This window comes from Cyrtonyx montezumae, unplaced genomic scaffold, assembly GCF_038088225.1.
Source record: "Cyrtonyx montezumae isolate F1298 unplaced genomic scaffold, pur_monq_1.0 scaffold_31, whole genome shotgun sequence".
NCBI classification, from domain to species: Eukaryota; Metazoa; Chordata; class Aves; order Galliformes; family Odontophoridae; genus Cyrtonyx; species Cyrtonyx montezumae.
The window spans coordinates 2267107-2271764 of NW_027072036.1; positions in this window are offsets into that span (position 1 = coordinate 2267107).

The following is a 4658-nucleotide window of genomic DNA, read 5'->3' on the forward strand; positions in this document are numbered from 1 at the left end:
GGGTGCTGAAAAGCAAGGGGCAACTGCACAAGATGCACTGCGAATGGGGGCCGAGGGCTGCCCTGCAAAGCAGGGTTGCACAGGGGTGGGGTGCAGTGCAAAGCGGGGTGCAGTTGCAGAGCAGGGTGCGGTGCAGACCGGACTGTGGTGCCAAATGAGCTGCATGTGCAAAGTGTGTGGGGGGGCGGAGGGGGTGCACCAGGACGAGAGGTGCAGTGCCAAAATGGGTGTGGGAAAGTGGGGGGGCTGTAGTTGATCTGGAGCAAAAAGTTATGGTGAAACAGTGCAAGGACAAGGAAGTACAAATGTCTGAGCAGAAGCCTGTGCTAATGTTAGAACAAGAAAAAAAAGAAGCCAGGACGTTCTGTAGTGTGTGCTATGCGTAATTAGTGATAAGCCCTGGGTGGAGATCTGACATGATAATGAGCAACCACCTGAGGTTAATGAGCTGGCACTGAGCTGGTGCATGCGTGTTACCGAGAGAGTTAAGTAACAGAAAGAGAACCAATGGGTGATCCCATGTCTGCTTCGCCTGGCACCCAGCTCTGGGTGGGCTTGCTTTGAGAACTGTTGCCTGGCACCCAAAGGCCTGAAATAAAAGGTAACCAGTGCTCTTCAACTTGGTGTGCTCGTTGGCTTTAGGGTGCTGGGTGCAGAAGCAGCTCTTGTTGAGGGGTGAGGGGAGTGCTGAAGCAAGGTGGGGTTTAGCTGAAAGGGTGTGGAGAGGAGAGGTGTGCCATGCTGCAAGCATCAGAGAGGTGGGGAGCAAGGTGGGGTGCCAGGGGTGTAGTGCAAAGGGGAGGAACGTGGAGGCAAGGCGTGCAAAGGCCGTGCTGGGTGCAAGGGGGACATCGTGCGAAGTGCAATGAGAAGGGGATCTGGAAGGGTGCTGCTGCTGGAAGGGTGCTGCAGGGTGTTACGGCGTGGGGCACAGAGGGCTCGCCTGGCTCCGGGGACTGCAGAGCACAGCAGCTGCTCAGAGGGGAACGGGGCAGTGGGGTATGCAAAGCTGCTTCCAGCAGGGACACAACCGGTGGGCGTTGGTTGCTATTCTGGGCCAGCATGCTGCTGTAACCCCATCTTCGCCTGCTGTGCCCTTTGTCCCAGTCAGCAGTCACCAGGAAATCTGAGAAGGCTCTGCTAAAACCCCAGGTGTGGAAGGGGGGACGGGTTGCTCAGCTCTGCCACCCTCATTTCTCGGCCCTGCTGCGCTCTTCCTGAGCATCACTGGTGTGACTGGATCTATCCGTGCTGGCAGGAGTTTTGAGCTGGTTTAACAGCAAAACGTGAACGAGTTCCCCGAGCCCTGGGGATGCTTGGTGTGGGCAAACACACGGACTGTTGGCGTGGCAGCTGAAGCCCAAGAGCTTTTGAAGGTTATGCTTGCTGCTTTCCATCAGCGATGTCCCTGTTGATGGCACCGGTTCCCAGAGTGCTGGTGCTCGGGGAAAGCTGCAGGAAACAGCGACGTTTGTCCTCTGGCAGAGCTGGGCAGGAAGAGGGAGCTCGGAAATGCTGCTGGTGGGAATAATCAGCGTGACCCATCCATGAACGTGAATCACCAGCTCGAGCAGGAACCAGCTAGGTGTGTCAATTCCTCTCCTCCAGGTCTCGGTAGTTAAATTAATCTGTTTTACCAATTAAGTGAGAAATCCAGAATGTTCCTCGTTTTGAGAGAGCTTCCTTATGTCTGGGTGAGGAGCCTGGCCTAGATGGCAGCAGTTAATGCACGTTTCAGCTGGAGCAGGACTGCACCAGGACCTCGCACACAGCCACACACTTGTTCAGGAGCAAACACTGGTGCTGGTTTTTCTTCCACGAGCACTTAAGAGAAACTAAAACTGGTACAGCCGCGCGTTGAAATAACAGGGTCAGATTCTTCCACCTCCTCACACCCGGATCAAGCAGCACTCGTGGTGGGTTGGCACGAACTGTCTGGCACATGGCTATTACGTGAAGCAGCATCAAACTGACTGCTTGCTACTTGCAGACAGAGGCCTTTCAACTCACTGAACTCTGGGAGCCCTTGAAGTTGGTGTGAATTCATAACGAAAGGGAAAGATATTTCTGCTTCTCCCTGGTCAGGACACGAAGACCCAGAGACATCCAGTTCAATCTGTGTTCCAGAGCAAATCAGCCAACACTGCAGTGCTCTGATGTTGCCAAATATCCACATATCCAAAAATCCACCAGCCCTGGTGGTTTTTTCAGCTCGTGTGCTGAGGGAGCAGCCCACTTACCTGCAGTTTTATGGCCCAGCTGAGATGCTCTCTGCGAGTGTGGAACTTGCACAATAGAGCATAATGAGGCTTAAGCTGCTTAGCCTGCAAAGGGAGAGCAATACAGCTGCATGAGAAGGCAGACAGGGCTTTAAAAATGCCCAATCAAGCAAATTATATAAGTTATAATGCACCAGAGCTCGTTGTGTCTCAGAGAGCAAAATCACACCCTGTGGATATAGCTGCCTCCATACCTAACACCATAATTGTCTTCCCTGGAAAGACAAGCGTATCCCTGGAAATGCTCTGCCCCTCTTTCCTTCGAGCTGCCATGCTGAGCACCTGCTTGCTCCGACCCCACTTCCCCCAGGCCAGGGAAGCACAGAGTTTCATAACCCAGCACACCCTCATGCAGGACCCAGCCTGCACGCCTGGAGCTTTGTTTACACGTAAGCTGTGCACAATTCAGAACCCGTATCGACGGAGTCTGCAGCAAAGCTTTGCTGCTCCATCGTACCTTTGATCTGAATGTTTTCCTGCAGACATTAATCATCAAAAGGTAAACATCATTTACGCTGCACGGGGAGGTGAACGCAGGCAGGCACACAAGAAAAAGGAAAGTGTTTGCTGTAGATCTGCTCAAAGAAACCAGGAATGCAGACCTTGCTGGCTGAAGACCACATGGGCTATAAAGTTTTCATACACATACAGTCTATTTTTCTATTAGACCCAGCCCTTTCTTTCTCATCCTCTGTGTATTTATTTGATGAGGACCAGCTCAGCACCACCAGCTCTCTGTTTGTCTCTGTTCCCTCATCCTTCCATCCAACTCGCACGTGGCTGAGCAAAATGGATTCATGTCAGGCTGTCCCTGCTGTGTGATTTTCTTTTCCTCTCGTCTGTCAGCACAGGGAAGTGGGAAAGAAAGGATTCATTGCATTTTATTTCAGCTGCTCTGTTTGAACCAGTTCCATCTGCAAACAAATCCTGGTCCAGCTCCAGCGCTCGCTGGCCAGATGTGTGCAGCACAAGTCGTGCAGCTTCTCTCTCACAGAGCAGAGTCTACGAACCTGCACGCCTGTGTGCTCTGACTCCTTCACTACAGCATGCGGTGTAAACTTAACTTTCTCATCATTTTTCTAAAGTTTGGTATATATGTAAGCACACACACACTGAATCTCTCCATTTTTGTGTGTTTGCATTTGTGTGTGTAGCATAAACTGAGGGCAGGATGGGAGATGGTGGTGGGATCTCCTTCTCTGGAGGCATTCAGGACCTGCCTGGACGCCTGCCTGTGCAGCCTGGGCTGGAGAGCTGCTTTGGCAGGGGTTTGGACTCCGTGATCTCTAGGGGTCCTTTCCAACCCCAACAGTTCTGCAATTAAGTAATGCCTTCTATCCAATCTCAACTGCTTTCCCTTATGTGTTGTACGCAGGACAAGTGCAGCTGGCAGGCAGTTTTATTCCTTGCTCCCTTCAGACTGAAATCCAGCAGCCCTGTGCCACGAGGATGCTCTCTGAGGCCGTGTTTATATGGCCCTGGGAGGACAACGCCCTGCTTACATTCCCCACAGTGCCTCCAGTTCCTCAGTGACTGCAGTGAGCTCCTTGAACTCCACAGCTCTGCCATCAGAAGGAGCAAGTCCCCTCAGCTCCCTTCCACTTCAGCCTCGGTTATCTCCGTCAGCAGTGCTGAAAAAAAGCCAAGCCTCCTCTGGCCCATTTTCCTCTCGACTTACACGTCAAGGGCATCCGCAGCCTGCCTGGTTTGCATGGAGCTTCAGGTCCCCGTGAGGATGGCATCTGAGAGAAGATAAAGCCCTGTTGTAGGGGTGGTAGCAACAGAAACCAATTGTTATTTGCTTAATTAAAAGAGCCTGGACGGGCGCAAAGGCAACGATTAATTATCTTCTGCGAGAACTTTGACCACAGCTAAAGAAATTAATGGGTTGTGAGATGGAGACGAATCATTAAAGCTAATGGCAGATCCGTTGTTTACAAAGGGCGTGTGGGAAACTCCTCGAGCAGCGTCTGATGTAAGGGGCTCTTTGTTGCATTAACGGGACAGGGGAGGAGCCGCTTTCTAGGGATTACCTATGGGCCATAAGATGAAGTTGTAAGCTTTGCATTAATAGATCTCGCAGTGCTTCGTGGTGGATGTGGCAGAGGTGAATCCGCAAAGCTGGAATTCCTCTGCAGCCGCCGCTCCCGTGCATCCCGCGTGACCGAGCTGCAGCCAACACTGCCACCCCACGGCTCTTCACGCGGATCCACGCTTTGCCCTAGACAAATAACGGTGCTGCACCGAGCATTGGCAGCAGGCGGGGCTCACGGCGCTCCTCCGTGACTACGACTCCCAGCAGGCTTTGCGCGGCACCCCCCTCCCGTCCCCTTCCTTCCCCGATTGGCTGATCCCTCCCGTGGCGCTCTCCCCTTTCCC